Here is a 17,277-nt window from a genome sequence, read left to right as displayed (position 1 = left end):
GTAAAGTAACATAAGTTACTATTAGCATAAGAAGCCCCTACACAACACCAATTAAGGTCATTAACGATATTTACCTTTAAGCTATTACAACGAGTGAGGACAACACATATAAGGCTTACCAATATACATTTAAACATGCGATAGAACTATTGATAGAACAAGGGAAGTTGGTGATGATGTTTCGTGTAGTGCAAGGTATTTTCTAACATACAACTAAAAGTCTATGAATGTTGCTGAAATGACGGAGACAACCCAAAATCAGTATACCTTACCCTTAGGGACCCCAATAATTCAAATGGATAAAATTTTCTTGAGATCTATGCTTCATACATGTCAATCACATTTCTTGCGATCTGACAAAACCATATCTTATACTTCCTCCGTCCCATAAAATAGTTCCTATTGTGTTTTTTTACGGTATTTAAGAAATGGGAGGAAAATTGGAAAAAAGCTAGACAAAAGTTAGACAAAAGTACAAGGCAAGTGGATAATTTAAGGGAAAAAAAGTAAAAAGTACAATTATAGACAAAAGTTAGAGAGAGAAAGTGAAAAAAGTATAATACAAGTGGATAAGTTAAGGGTAAATTAGGAAGTTCAATAAATAAAGTAAAAAAATAAGGGTATAATGGTCTTTACATACTATTCAAAAATAGAAATAGGAACAAAATTTTGGGTCTCTAAAATAGGAAACAGAAACTATATTGTGGGACGTAGGGAGTATATATTCTCATACAAGGTCATGATGTTGTAATGACTTTTACCGTTATCACATACAAATGGGTTTAACTACACCTACTACCATCCTCCTTCAACAAGGATTTATGTAAATCTAAAATTGAAATTTTGCTACATCTCCCAACAAACATAAGTAACACCACTTCCATTAAAAGGAACACATTTTTTATTAAAACTAGAGAGATTAAAAAGGGCAATTCCAAGAGTCAAACGGCTCCATTTTATCCTCCCATTAACCCTGAATTCGACTTGTTTTCGCTTTTCGATCTATTATATTGGGTACTTCCAAAATCTAAGTTTTATTTTCATAGAAAAATTCACTTTAATTTATTAATCCGAACTTTCAGCGATTTACTCTCAATAATCCCAACTTACATTTATAGGGAGCACTATGAACTTTTGGGTTGATTTTTTTCCACTAGGTCGATTTACCAGTAACTTGAAAAAAGAGTGAATATTATTTTGTAAAAGCCATGTGTGATTTGTGGCAACATAATTGGTCCAAATTTTTTTTGTAAAACAAGAAAAAAAATAATTAAAAAACCTTCCCAGCCACCATCCTTCCTCCCCTTAGCCCTAACCCCCAGCTCGACCAAAATTCGACCGCCTGCCTCCCCTTACAACTAATAATAGCCGGTCGGCCCTCCTTACCCCTAAAACACTTGGGCGACCCACCTACACCATCGAAACCACCCCCTTCCCCATCCCCAAAATAGCCCCTCCCTTCTCAAGTCGATGAAACCGCCCTCCTCCCTTCCCTCGTCGTCGAAACGGCCGATTCTTTAGCCCCCTCAATTGGAGATTATTGCCAAGAAATTAAATGTAGTTGTGTTACTCAAGGTTTTTGTGGTAGATTTTTTTAGATTTTTTTTTTACAAAAAAAATAAATAAATAAATTGTTGTTATTGTTCTCAAAGTAGTCATTATAATGGTAGTTGTTGGTAAAATTTTCTTAAATTTTCACAAAATTACCCTATACCTAAATTATAATACCCCCTTTGTCCCTTTTATTGGATACGTTTTGACTTTTACACGTTTTTTAATACACCTATTTGATTATTATTCATTACATACTTTTTAAAATTATAACGATTGAATATTAATAGAGCATTCAATGAGATGAATCAAACATGATCTCACATGGCTCTTTTACTTTTGTGAGTAAATTTGAAGATTATCTAATACTCTCTCTATCTCAGAATACATGACACAGTCAACATTGCACACATGTCAATGCACTACTTTGACTTTATTTGTATATAATTAAATATTAATGAAAATTATTTTAAAAATTATATTTTGAAACTTTATATATGTACCTATTTAAAAACATATTTTATGATAAAATATATTTTTATTATGTTAGTAAAAAATTATGATCAAAACTAATACATGAATAGTGAAAAAAATCCAACGTCTCATATATTTTGGGACGGAGGAGTATTATGAATGCTGTTTAAAATCTACACATAATTAATAAAAAGAAACAGAGGAAGTATTATGATTATTATTTAAAATCTGATAATAACCAATAAAAAGAAACGGAGAGGTACCCTACAAAATTAATCATCCTAAAGTTTTTGTCAAAAAAATCATCCTAAAGTAATTGAAACACTTTAATATACATTTTTGTTGATACATAAAATTATTTTACCTTTAATAATTTTGATCGTATATTTATTATAATTAGTTAATACTATGAAATTTTATACAATGTATCAATTTTTTTGTGCATATTATTTATGATTTCAAGTCAATCTCTTAAAATTTATGCCGATTAAAGTGATGCGCACTTTAAAAAATGGAGGGATTATTTTTCTTGCATTAAATGTCTGAATTTATTATAAAATGATTTATTATAATTGTAGTTAAATAAAGATATCTTAATGAATGTTAGTTTTTTATAGTAATTATTTATATCAAAGTTATCAAAATCGAGATTCCACTTTGAATTAGAAGAGATTTAGATGTGTATGTGTTACTGATGGTAGTAGTCGTTTCAGAAGTTTTCCTATAAGTTTTTATTTCTCACATGAGAAGGTTTTTTCTTGTTTTAGGCTTAGAATATTTTAATTATGCAATTTTATTTTGACAATAATTATTCTTACGATATAGGAGAATTCGAGTGAGATGATTTTTAGTAGTTGTGACTATTCACCATAATTTTATTTGGTATGTATGCATGTATGAATTTTTTAATACTCGCATAGTATCATATTAGGTATTTTATATACTTTGAAAATTGAAGTTGTTTCGGGGTTTTTTGATGTCCTGCGGGAGAGTTACAATTCCGGGAGTGTTATCCTTGCGCCCGTTCCTGCAAAACAACGGAGGCTCCTTGTTGTGGGAGCTCCGCCTCCGACGGTCAAGTTAGTACTTGTTTGAGGAGTAAATAAATGCGGAAAAGTAAAGGTGGGAGAGCTGGTTCCTCAAAGGGAGGAGTAATCAGTGTGTTTTTTACTTCTCTTGGTGAGAGTAATTATTGCTTAACCCCCCTTAATGAGGATTAATAAAGGTATTTATAGTCTTGGGAAGCGTGCCCTAGGTTTAGGTCAACCTAGAGCACATTGGGCTTTTCTCGGAAACTGGGCCTAGGTGGCCATTTTCCTAGGTGGCAAACAGCAGGCCACTTGGCGTGGCATGATTGGTCCATGGTGGACAAATGGATGTGTGCCACGTGGCAGGCCCTGAGTGGTCCAGATGGAGGACACTTGGCAAGACCTGATTGGTCCACGTGGCGTACACTGATTGGGCGGGGAAAATCCCCTAATCATTTGCCTCTCACAGGTGGCATGTGACTGGTCTCATTGTGTCGGCCTGTAACAGGCGACGGCCTGTCACAGGTGTCGTCCTGCGATTGGCCGAACGTTTTTTCCCGCTTATTTTTTGAATTTGGAAGTGACCCTTCGTATTCTCATTTTACCCTATATAAGGGTATGTTGACCAAGTCTTTTGTTCACATTTTGCGAACTTTGCAAGAGAACTCTCGGACCCCTGAACTTGAGCTCTGATTTTCTGGACAACTGATTTCACCAATCGCCTGCTTTTATTAGACGCCTGTTCGATCAAGCTCCCTTTTAGAACTTAAGTTTCAGGTAACCGTCTGTTCCTTTACCCTTTTCTGCTTTTGCTTTTGCATTTTTTCTTTCTTTTTGAAAATGAGGCCTCAAAAGCATCCGACACAGCCTAGGTTAGCAATCAGCCGGTCACTGGGGACGGCTGAGTCTAGGACTAGGGGTGCCGACTGCCCTGCGGTTCTTCAAACCTTGCGCAAGTCTCGGAATCTAACTGTATTTGTATCTATGCAGGACAGTATGGCAAGAACCAAAAGAACAAAGAGGATTGAAAACTCTGATAGCTCTTCATTCCGGGTTCAAGTTAGCGAGCTATCGGACCAGATGCCTGACACCGCCGGGACCCTAGGTGGTTCTGTGGGCGAGAGCTCTAAGGAGGGGGTCAAGGTGGCCCCTTCCAATTTTACAGTTGACTTAGTTGGTCAACAGTCGGCTCCTTCTGAAGAAGAGGGGTCGGCCCCCTCAGGGATAGGGGAGTCGGGCTCTTCTGATAGTGAGTCTGAAACCAGCTCTTCAAGCCGCCTCTCCCTTAACTAAGAAGAAAGGCATTTTCGCCTTCATGAGGCGAGACTTTCTCATTCAGTCGAAAAGGGGTCGACTGGTCAGAGCCATCTTCCTCCCATAGGGAGTTGAACACCCCCTATTACTGTCACGTCCCAAAGGGCCGAATCAAGGCCATGAAAGAACGAATAGAGACTTTTTTGTCGGACCATGTGATGGGTCCTGATTTTCAATTATTCGTGCCGGATGCTGAAGATGTAGTCGTCTGGCCCGAGGGGTCTAGCTACGGGGACGCCTATTTTTGTTGCTACGAGGCGGCCATTAAGGCCGGCCTTCGATTTCCCTTGCATCCGGCCGTTCAACAAATCCTCGATGGGTACGAGGTGGGTCTATGGCAGTTAGCCCCTAATTCCTGGTTTAATATCCTTGGCTATGTAGCCGGATGTGAAATGCATAGGGTGGAGCCGAATTTTGAGGCGTTCTCCCATATGAATTATTTAAGCCGAACCCCCAAGGCAAGCGGTACCTACTGGTACCAGTTAACGAGCCACAAAGGCTATCTGATGACTAGGGGGAAGGAGAACAAATGGAAGGACTGGAGAAACACCTTCCTCCTAGTCTCCAGCCTTGATAAACTCCTGAACAAGCGGTATAATAGGTGGAACAGGGATCCGCTTCTTCTTGCAGGCGGTCGTAGCATGCCGCCTGTTCCTCGCCGGGCCAAGGAGGAGATCCTTGACCAAGGACTCTTCAAAATAGAGATAAGGGAAAACTCTACTACTGGGGTACGGGAACAGGTGCCTTTAAACTGTGTTCCCAGATTTCAGTGGCTGTATGATGAGTTCTTTTTGGTTGCATGTGGCCTTAGCAGTCGGACCTCCAGAGGTAGCCGGCCTCTTGTGCCTCTACATGTATTTCGTGATTTATTTTTGCATTTTTCTCACTCTTCGTGGTGTTTTCTTTCAGCCGAAGCTATGGATCAAATTTTTACATCAAAGAAGGCGGCCGCCCTTCTTCGGACCTCTATTATGAGCCTCAAGCGGCAATCATCTGATTCTCCTGCCCAAGAGACGCCCAAAGTGAGTTCTGATCTTTCAAGTTTCTCCTTTGAAATTCTCTTTTAGCCTGTATTAACTTTTTGTGCCTTTGCAGGCGGGCTCGTCCAAACCCTCTTCCTCCCAGCAACCGGACTCAAAGGCTTAGAAACAGATAGCTGGGAGTACGCCTGGCTCTGCCAGAAAACAGCCGGCTGAGAAACAGCCGCGCACCCCCCAAAGTGAGGGGAAACAAACATAAGTCCCTAGGGACAGCCGGCCTCCAATAGGTATAATCGGCTCCTTCGGCCCTTGTTTAATTTTCCTTCCTTTGATATTCTTTCTCTTGTTCTAATCAGTTGTCTTTGAATTCAGGCGGCCCTCAAGAACCAAACTTGGTCCAAATGGCCAAGTCCATGGTAAAAGCCATCCCTCTAGAGGATAGGGATGCGGTCAAGGGAGTCGGCACCCTTGATCTTGACGGAATCATGGGTCTCCTCTCCGAGGTATACTTAGCGTTTCTATAATATCAAATAACTTTGCTTGCCGCCTGTTTTTGCAAATCTGACGCCTGGTGCCCCTTTTTCAGACCATGCTCCGTGTACACGACCTTCGTAAGCCGATTAGCGCCAAGAACAAAGAGGTAAAGGCTGCTAAAGCTATGGCCACCTCTGACATTGATAAGGCAATGTTTCAAATTGCCCAAAATGAAATATTAACAACTGATATTCTTTATTATCAGGCGCTTGCCACTTCAACAATCAGAACTGAGTTAAAGGCGGCCAAAAAACGGAACCAGGAGCTGGAGAAGACGGTCAAAAGTCTTCGAGACGAGCTGCGTCCCCTCAAAAACATCGCCCATAAGGCGGAAGGTCTGCAGAAGTCTCTGGACACACTCAAGGAGCGCCTGGAGAAGCAGGAGGCGGCCATCACCAAAGATCTTAATGTGAAGGCCGAGACCGAGAAGCTGGCTCTAGCCCAGACCATGATGGAGGACTCGGCCAATACAATGAAGATGACCTGGTCGTCCCTCTTCCCAAAAGCTAGCTATGCCGCATGGGATAAAAAATTCAACGCTTGTACTGAAGAGTACAACAGAAAAATCATGCAGCAGGCGGCTGAGGAGGATGAGAGAGAGGAGGAGGCGGCAGGCTCCAGCTCCGAGGAGGTAGTGGCCTTACAACTAATAGAGGTGGATGCGCCTAAAGCTCCTGCCCGTGAAGACGAGTCAACAAAAGAGGATGCTTTGAAGAATCAAGCGCCTGTCGTTAAACTCGATCAGCCAGTAGTTGAGACCCAAGCCCCTCCAAATGTTTAAAGCTTTTATTTTTTCAACTTTGCACCGGCTTGCGTGCCGTTTTTTTCTTTGTATCCTTACCCGGCCAAGGGGCCGGGGTTTATGAATATTTTGCCGGTCTTTATAGCCGGCTGTTTATATATGAAAGTGGCGACCACTGTTTGGTCGTCTTGTCTATGATCACTGAATTTTATTTTATTTTTGCCAAGCATAGAGGCTTCTTGATATCCTCTTGCATGCTATTCCGACTGTTTCAGCTTGTATGTTGTTTAGAATTCCGAATTTTGCTTAGAATTTTGCAAGCAAAGTTTATCAAGTACCGACTGCCTATGCCCATGAACGACTAGTTGTCGTAGCTCCAAATTGGCGACCAGTCGGCCATGTATTCAGTCGGATTCCCAACGTATTTTAGAAAACATGTTAGGTTTGTTTAACTTGTTCAAGTTAAAAGGGAACAGGCCGCTTATAATCGGGTTGTCTGTTCATTTAAGTAGAAATAGAGTCCTTGCTTGCCTTAAGCCAGGCGGACTCATCATTGTTTTTTGGACTGAGAGTTCTGTTGTGCCAATAAACAGGCGGACTCTTTATTCCTTTTAGGTTCCATACTAAGTATGTGGGAGTGACTATGGGTAATTTTTGAGATTACCCAGTCGTCATCTCTCTAGCTTGAGTAGTAGAGGTACCAGACGACGGAGGCCGGCTGATCCCCTTGATTCGCCAATTTTTGTTGGCTATTAACTCAAGAGGTACCCCCTGCACTTATCCCAAGTGACACAGTCGGTTATTCGACTCGAATGTCAACTGCTAATACTTTTTTGATTAGTGTTATAGTTATCCTTGTCTTGAAACGGCTACGTAGTTTGTCTTTTGGGACAATCGTCTAGGTGCCGTGTACTTAGTTTATAGAGCATTATTCCACCCAAAAGGGAGCTTCTCTCTGCGACGAATCTCATCCAGAGGGATGTCGCCGGACGCCTGTTATGATTTTGGGACAGGTTATATTAGTTTAAAAGAGAGGATCGGTTGGCTAGGCACCTGAGCTGATCATCCGGCCATAGGCCTTGTTTAGTTCATGGTGAACAAGTATAGAAGAGTAGCCGACTTTAAAGTTACAGGCGGCATGCCCCTCTGAAATAGTACAAAGTAAAGAAAATGGAGAGTAGCCGACTGCCAAAGGAACAGGCGGCATGCCTCTCTTGTGTATATAAATGAAGCAAATTTGCAAGTTTTATTAGTTGGGAGTTAACTTGCCTAACTCATTAGCCCTACCGACTGCTTCCCTTTTTCGTAGTACAAAGTCCCCCACTTTGAGTGGACGCCTGTGTACCCTTTTGTTATATGCCCTTGTCATTCTCAGGCAGTAGATTTCATGGCGCAGGGCTGCATTGCCTCTTCGTTCTGGAAGTGAATCTAATGCTAGGCGCATGGCTTCCCGATTTGCTTCTTCGTCATACAGCATTATACGAAGAGTCGGCTCATAGTGTTCAATTGGAAGAACAGCTTCTGCCCCATAAGCTAGGAGGAATGGAGTTTCTCCAGTCGCCCCTTTTTCAGTCGTCCTAATGGCCTAGAGAACATGTGGTAATTCGTCTGCCCATAGGCCGCCTGCTCTTTCAATTTTCTTCTTAATACCGTCTGAGATGATTTTATCGAAAGCTTCTACTTGGCCATTGCTTGTGGTCGGCCGACTGATGCAAAACAGTGTGAGATGCCTTGGTCTCCCAGCATCCGGCCCCCACTCAAACATAGCTTTCTTTTTTATTGCCTGAAAGAAGTAGAGGCATTTGTCGCCTGCTCGGCTGAGAAATCTTCCTAGGGCTGCCAGACAACCTGTTAACTTCTGGACCTCTCGGACAGTACGGGGCGACTGCATGTCTATGACCGCATGCACTTTTTCGGGGTTAGCCTCTATGCTCCTTTGATTGATAAGAAATCCGAGGAACTTCCCAGACTCAACTCCAAAAACACACTTCTTGGGATTGAGCATGACTTGGTGCCGCCTGAGTGTGGTGAATGTTTCTCGGAGGTCGGCCAAATGGTCCGTCTTGAGTTTAGACTTCACAATCATATCATCTATGTACGCCTCGACGTTCCTCCCAATTTGGTGAAAGAAGACCGTGTTTATCATTCTTTGGAAGGTAGCCGGGGCGTTCTTCAAACCAAACGACATGACCGTGTAACAGTATAGGCTCTGATTTGTGACAAAGGTCGTCTTCTCTTGGTCCTTTATTCCAAAGGGGAATCTGATGGAAGCCAGAGTAGGCGTCCATGAAACTCATTAAGGCATGGCCGGCTGTAAAGTCGATTAGACTGTCGATCTTGGGCAATGGATAACTATCTTTGGGGCACGCCTTGTTCAAGTCTGTGTAGTCCACACACATGCGCCAGGTACCATTCGGCTTTTTCACAAGTACAACGTTTGCAACCCAGTCAGGGAAATAACACTGCCGAATGAACCCTACATCAAGTAGTTTTTTAACCTCGGTGACGGAAACCTGGCTTCTTTCTTCGCCATGGTTCCGCTTCTTTTGCCTGACCGACTTCTTTTTCGGATCCATAGCTAACTTATGCACTGCCAAGTCTGGACTTATACCTGGCATCTCATGTACTTCAAATGCAAAAATATCCTTGAATTCCTTCAAGAGTTGGTGAAAATCATCACCAAGTGCAGCAAGAGCAGTCGTCCCAACCTTAACTGTTTGGTTAGGACGTGAGTCGTCCAGGACGACGTCCACATGTTCACCAGCCGGCTGGGGGCGGAACTCGTCTGACCGCTCCTCGGCCAGTGATTGCTATCGCTTTTCTTTTCTTTCGGCCCTCGGTTGGGCGGCCTTTCTTTTCTTGCCGCCTGCTGCTTGGGCAGGCGCGTCCTCCTTGATTTTTTCAAGGTCCGTTTTCCCTCCACTTGGGCAAGCAGTTGCCACAGTGGGTTTAATATCCGAGAGATAACATTCTCGTGCCATTTTCTGGTCTCCTTTTAGGGAGCCGATTGTTCCATCATCCTTCTCGAACTTAAGCAGCATGAGAGATGGAATGATGACAGCTTTGGAATTATTTAGGGTGGGTCGCCCGAAGATCATGTTATAGGCCGAGAGCTCGTCAACAACTAAGAACCGAACCACCATGTTATGGCCCTCCCCTTTCTCACCCAGACGGATGGGTAGATCCACCCGTCCCATTGGGTGTACGACACTTCCTCCAAACCCTACTAAAGGGTAAGATACCGGATTTGGCATGCAGTCAGGTTTGTACTTGAGCTTTGCCAAGCACTTGTTGCTGATCATATCAAAGGAATTGCTGGTGTCTATGAGGATCCAGCCAACCCTCTGGTTGGCTACTTTACATTTAATAACAATGGGGTCGTCATGCGGCCCCCTAACACCTCCCAAGTCTTCCTTTGTGATGACAATTTCTAGGAACGAACTCTTGGAGGTCTGTCCTTGGTTGACGGAATTAACATCTAACCGCCTGATGTTGTCTTTGTTGCTCCTGATAGTTGGGCCGCCTCCTGCGAAGCCGCCTGCTATTGTATAGACGACGGCGTCGTCAGTATCAGAACTGCCAGCCGACCGATACTTCTTCTTGGCCGCCTGTTTCTGTTTGGGAGGAGCATTCCCCTTGGACTTCTTGACATAGGAGTCAAGATCGCCTTTTTCTGCCAGGCGGTCCAGAAAGCGCTTGAGGCTTATACACTCATTGGTTTCATGACCAATGTCTTCATGAAAATGGCAGAATTTGTTTTGGTTCCGGTTGCTAACCGAACCTTTCATGGCGGCCGGCTTCTCAATGGAGATCCAACCCTTTATTTAATTCATTGAGGATAGCGTGGCTATCCTTGTTGAACTCATACTTGGGAGAGTATGGTTTATATTCTTTCTTCTTTCTTTAGGACGACTGTTCAGAGGAGTCGGCCGCCCATATTTCTTTTCTCTTTTTCTCTTCTTTGTTTGCCGACTGCTTTTGTCGGCTTTCTCTTTTGTCGGGCCTCTTGCTGTCCGACTGCTTCCCAGTATTACAGAGGTCGGTTGCTTGAATATAGGCATCCGCCTCCATCATGGCCTCTTGGAGGGTGGTCACCCTCTTTCTGACAAGGTCAAACTTGAAGTTCGACCCGTCCTTAAGTCCTCTGAAATAATTAGTATAGGCTACCTCATCTGGCAGCCCTTGTATCTGAATCCTCATCAGGTTAAACCGCCTGATGTAGGAACGGAGTCCCTCCTTCTCTCCCTGCTGTATGGCCCCCAAATCAAGGGTCGTCTTCTTAGCAGGAATGTTCATCGCAAAATTGGAGGTAAATAAGTAGGCGAGGGTCTTGAAATTGTTTACGCAACCAGTCGGCAAGTTGCCGAATGATGAGTGACATTTATTTCACTCCTAGGGGTAGTGTTTAGGTCTCTTTCCTCCTATTTTTCTTAGGTTTTTCTACCTCATTTCTTCTCTTATGTCTTCTTTATATGTTGATGAAAAGTATGCTTATTTGCGCTTGTTTTGATAATCTTTATGCATTATTTTATCATCCCCATGCTCTCGTGATCTTTGCTATCTTTTGCAGGTTCCATGGTGGTCCTAAGCACGGTGGGAGGCCCCTTGGCCAAGCATGGAGGCATGGACAAGGGCAAGAGGAGCAAAAAGGGAAGAAGAGGAAGTGCAAGAGGAGGTGTGGCCGAACCTCTGAAAGGTTCGGTCGAACCAAGGTGTGGTCAAACTTTTGAAAAGTTTGACCGAACCTCCAAGGTGCAAAGGAGGCAGTGTCATACCAGTTTTCAGCAATTTTGCAGGAGGGGTCGAACCTCAAAAGTTCGACCAAACAAGGATCAGGGAGGTTCGACCGAACCTACCCAGAGTCCGACCGAACCTACCCTGAGTCCGACCGAACCTACCCTGAGTCCGACCAAACCTACCCAGAGTTCGGTCGAACCTTTTCCCGATCTCAGCCAGCTTTGTACGGACTATTTAAGTTCCTTCGAGATCGTATTTTTAAGATTAATTAGAAAAGAGTAGAATAGTTTTCAGCAAATACTTTCTCTTAGTTAGCACCTTAGTTCATTAAATTAGTTGATGATTTAGTTTAGAAACTCTCAAATCTAATCATTGTAGAAGCAAACTTCAAAGTTTGTTCTCATATTTTCAGCAATTATTCAACATTTGAAGCTCCAATAGTAACTTCTTTCACTTATCTCTACTTATTTTCTGATTTTATCTTGTTATTGTAAGTCATTTGAACCTCTCTTAATCTTGATAAATAATAGTTGCATGATAGTTTTATCAATAGTGAATCATTTTTCCCCAATTTTAGAATTACTTAGAATCCCAATTTGGCACTTTGCATGTTACTCACAATGAATTGTGAGTAGTCCTCTTGGCTAGGGGTTGGGTGAAACTCAACCTAATGGTTAATTAAGTAAATTTGGGAGAAGTATTGATGTTTGATTTGTGATTAAATTGATTGTATGAGATTGCTTGTTAATTCTTCATGTTAGGAGTAGCTACCCTAGGATTTGGAGCTTGATGGCATGAAATGTTTGGTTCGACATGGAAATGTGAGTTGAATGTTTCATTACCTATTACAATATGATTATGTATCTTTTGTTGCTAAGTTAATGAGGGATCTAAGCTTAGTGATTTGAGTTGTTTTCATATCGTTTGAAGTTGGTATTGCATGTGGTCTTTGCTATTCCATTACCCTTGCTCCTCCCTATTTGCCTAATTGCTATTGGTTGAGTGAATCCCATTCCCCTAGTGTCTTAATTCCTTGAATTCAATCCTTAATTGTAGTTTGTTAGTTAATCACCACTTATACCTTGATTTCGATTTAGCTTGAGCGTTAAGATTATTTAGCTATTGATTCCCGTTCTCCGTGGACCGAACCCTTGCTTGCCATTGTACTTGTTGAGTGAGGTGTTTGTTATAAATGTGTTTGACCTAGCCTAGATTTGTGCGACCGATTTAGCGCTTGTCACCGAACAATTGTTGAGCAATGCCCTTTGATGTGGCTAGGAAGCACTTACACCATGTGGGGTCATCCAACCCTTGAAGGTACATAAGGTTGTTGAACGCCATCAGATGATCTTATGGGTTTGTAGTGCCATCATAGGCTCCTACCAACACATCCTTCACTTTGGCCGGCTGGGCGGCCTCAATTATTTCCTTGGAGAAGGCGGATGGCTGTTCTCCAAGTCTAAGCAACCTAAGTTGTCAGTCCAAAGGCTGGACGTTTCTTGCCGCCTGTCCTCCAAACAGAGTAGGCTGCATCAAATATTGAGGTTGCGGCACGTATGGCTGGGGTGGCACATGCGGTGCGGCCTGGTTTTTCTAGGAGCCGGACCGGTGGGAGGTACCGCCTGTCTGGCTCTTATAATTTGATTTCGAATACCTCAAGGAGGTATTGTGTAAACTTTCTTGAAAATCAGACATTGAGTCCGACTCTGACAGTCGGTCACTTTTCTTCTGCTCTAACAACATTCGAGCATCAGAGTATGTTCTCTTTGACCCGTCCGGCTGAACATGGCGGATAGGCTTCCTCTTCCCTGGAGAAGGGAAGCGGTACTTAGTTAGATCGATCACTGGCGGCTCCCACTCCCTAGACTTAGGGTAAGGGGTTGCCTCCCGATCTTTTACAGGCTTCTTCCTCCTAGACTGGGAGGGTCTTCTCTCCGACTGCTCCTTGAATGGAGCAGGCGTCTTCTTATTGATGAGATCCTGGATCTCCCCTTTGAAGTTATTCATGAAAGTCATGAGTTCACTTCTAGTGATGGGGGCAGATCCCTCAGCCGCCTGTTGATGATCAAGTGGCTTGCCGGCAGGTTTACTAGATTCAGCCAGGCAATCCTGTCGTTCCTTCCTTTCCGAGGAACGAGTTCGTCGAGCTCTTAAGGTCCCGTCTGGGGCCGTGTGAGTCTCGACCTCGACCTCATTGTCAGTATCCTGGTCACTATAGACCTGAGGGTCCTCCATAGGACGCTTCTCGCTTTGATTCGGTACAGACTGTGATGCCATTTCGAAAGTACTCTCCCCACAGATGGCGCCAAAATGTTTCGGGGTTTTTTGATGTCCTGCGGGAGAGTTACAATTCCGGGAGTGTTATCCTTGCGCCCGTTCCTGCAAAATAACGGAGGCTCCTTGTTGTGGGAGCTCCGCCTCCGACGGTCAAGTTAGTACTTGTTTGAGGAGTAAATAAATGCGGAAAAGTAAAGGTGGGAGAGCTGGTTCCTCAAAGGGAGGAGTAATCAGTGTGTTTTTTACTTCTCTTGGTGAGAGTAATTATTGCTTAACCCCCCATAATGAGGATTAATAAAGGTATTTATAGTCTTGGGAAGCGTGCCCTAGGTTTAGGTCAACCTAGAGCACATTGGGCTTTTCTCGGAAACTGGGCCTAGGTGGCCATTTTCCTAGGTGGCAAACAGCAGGCCACTTGGCGTGGCATGATTGGTCCATGGTGGACAAATGGATGTGTGCCACGTGGCAGGCCCTGAGTGGTCCAGATGGAGGACACTTGGCAAGACCTGATTGGTCTACGTGGCGTACACTGATTGGGCGGGGAAAATCCCCTAATCAGAAGTGACATCATTATAAGAAAATTATGATTTTTAGATTGTTTGATAAATTCTATTTAATGACTTGTTTACAAGCATGATAAGAAGTGATAATTTAATTATTACATGATATATTTATTAAAAGTGAATTGAATCATGTAATTATTTAATTATAAGTAACAAGAAAAAATTAATGTAAGCTTAATTCAATTTTATAAGAAAGAGCTAAATTTATTATTTATGAAACATGATTATTATTTATTACTCACTCATATTTATAAATTGGGACAAGTAAATTTAATACTCTTTTATGGAATGAGTTGAGTCAAAGAAGGATTCCAACGTAGAAGTGTAATTATGCACATTTTGTGTGTGTCATAACTATGTAATAAATTGATTAATCACGAAATTAAGGGGCGAATGAAATAAATTATTACATATAAATATTTAAAAATATAATATTCTAACAGATAAATCACAAAAGAAATTCAAAAGAGGTGAGTGAATAGTGGAAAAGTGTAAATAATGCAATTAAAATAACGGATGAAGTAATTAACAAATTACATAAAATTATTTATGAATTAACAAATTACATAAATATTTATATTTATAAAAATAAAAAATTTATTCAACAAAAGTATTATCATTTTGCCTCGGGCCACCAAAATATTAGAAACGGCTATGAACACGAGATTCATATTAGATAATTTAAAAGAAAAAAATTAAAAAAAAATTGAAAACTCACCAAAAACGAAGGACCAAGAGCTTCAATGGAGAGCCCAGTAAGTCGTTGATGCGCCGAGAATTGCTTCAATGGAGAACTCATTGATAGGCCGTCGTCAAGCCTACCAAAGATAAAAACCTAACTTGGTATCTCTAATGGGTAGAAAGGGCAAGTAAGGGTCGATCCCACAAGGACTAAGGGGAGCACTAACAATTATCGATTTGGGTGATAAGCTAAGTCAAGTCTTTTTGGGTTATGAGTTATGAAGAAAAACTACAAACAATAATAAAAAAGGATCTTGGGAAGGTATCACCAATTAAGTCATTCACAAACTACAATTTAACATACAAGACATAGCAATTTGGGGATAAATTAGGGGAAGTCATCTAAGGCACCCAACTACTCTCTCAAGCTAGAGGGATTACTTGAGTCATGAATATAACCTACTCTCGTGGTTACAAAGCATAAGACAAGTGGTAAAGCATAATCATGATGACATAAACATTCCCTTGACTAGAAATTCCTATTCTCATGGCATTTTAAGTCAATTAAGCATAAGGGAGCTAACTCAAGTTCATCTCTCGATCCTTCGTTGAGAAAGCTTAGGTAAATAGTTCTAGCAATGGCCACTTACAAGAACTAACAATGAAACCACTTAAGCTCAACTAATTAACATCCCACATTAGCTAAATCAACACATAAAAACAAGTATTTGTGAATTCATCAATGGTTTCAACCATCCCAAGTAAAAGAACTACTCACAAATCATAATAAATTGCAAAACTAATGGAATTAACAACTAAGAACATAAAACCAAACACTAATCTAACATAAACAAGTAATTAAGGATAAAAAGGTACAAAAATAAGTAAATAGAATAACAAAATAGGAGAGAGAGAGTAGAAATTCTCATTGATATTGCAAGGAATATCCAAATCTTCAAGTCTCCTTCCTTCAATTCTTCATATTCCAAGCTTTCAACAAGCTTTTCTCACTTTCTCTCTCTAGAAAATGAGAGTTTCTCTCTCTAAAAACCCTAACCTAAGCTAAAACTAAACTAAGAAGATCCCCCCCCTACAAATGAAGCTAAAGGGATATTATATAACCCCCAAGTAAAAGGGCGGAGGAAACAAGAATCGGCCCGTCTTCAGGTCGGCACGGACGTGCCAAAGGTTGCACGGACGTGCAGACCTGTAAAAATGAGAATAGTAACTTTTGCCTGACCTTGCACGGACGTGCATCACTTGGCACGGACGTGCAACTTTTTCTGGCGAAACAACTTCGTTTTGGAAAGTCATAACTTCTTCATTACTCATTGGAATAAGGCATGTAAGTAGTTGTTGGAAAGCTCTTGAGATGAAATTTAATCTCCAATTTGAATCACTTCAAAACCTTGAGTATAAAAAAAGTTATAGTCTTTTGAAGTTGACCTTAGTGAAATAATCCTTCCAAAACCCTTCCAAATGCTCTTATTTTACTCTTGTACACTTTTCCTTGCTTCTTTCATTCTTCCATAGCTCCCTTATTTCCTCTTCTTGTCTCCAACTTCTTTTCTTCTTTGTCCAAAAGCTTCAAAGTGCCATATTTATACCTAAATATGCACCAAAACACTAGCGAACCCGTGAAGCATATGATACATAAAAAAAATGCATAAAAATAGAGTAATTAGTGAACTAAGCATTGATTTCCCACAATTCTAGGGCTCAAAATCACTCTAAAATCATACAAAATAACAAGTTATCACTCATGCTAGATAATTTATTTTTTAAGGTTTATAATTTGGGTTTTTTTTTTAAGAGTTTATAATTTGAGTGAAGAGGGAGTTATGAGAATCAGAAATGTCAAATGTGAGATAGCTTGATGATATTAGGATAAAATAAGCCTTGTAAGATTGACCCCTTACATTTTTTTCAGCCCTTTTGATATTTAACCTAATTTTTTGAAAGGCCCATAATTTAGTAACCCGTTCCATTCAAAGCTGGGTGTCCTATAATCTATATATAAGTTTTTGGTGAGTATTGACACGTTATCATTTTGAGTCGATTTTTACTGTGTTTGATTGAGCTGATCTCGAGTAACTATATTTTGTTAGCGTTACAAACGGCCCAAAGGTGGGATTATTACCATGAATTTTTCCTTTTAAAAAATAAAAACTTAGTAGCACAAGTTCTCATTAGCCTGAGTAGGCTCCAAATTAGCTAGCAGTGACTGTAATTAAATATGTAACTATGGATGCACTTTAGCTTGTTTTGTTGGAGAGTACAAAATTATCTTATCCTCCATATGAAGTATAAATCTCAGTACAAAATTACCTTTTGGCTTTCATTTACTAGTGTCTTGACTTTTTATAATTCAAGTATAAATCTCAGTTTCCTCTCTA

The sequence above is a fragment of the Chenopodium quinoa genome, unplaced genomic scaffold (assembly GCF_001683475.1).
Source record: "Chenopodium quinoa cultivar QQ74 unplaced genomic scaffold, ASM168347v1, whole genome shotgun sequence".
Lineage (NCBI taxonomy): Eukaryota > Viridiplantae > Streptophyta > Magnoliopsida > Caryophyllales > Amaranthaceae > Chenopodium > Chenopodium quinoa.
This window is presented reverse-complemented; position numbering follows the sequence as displayed.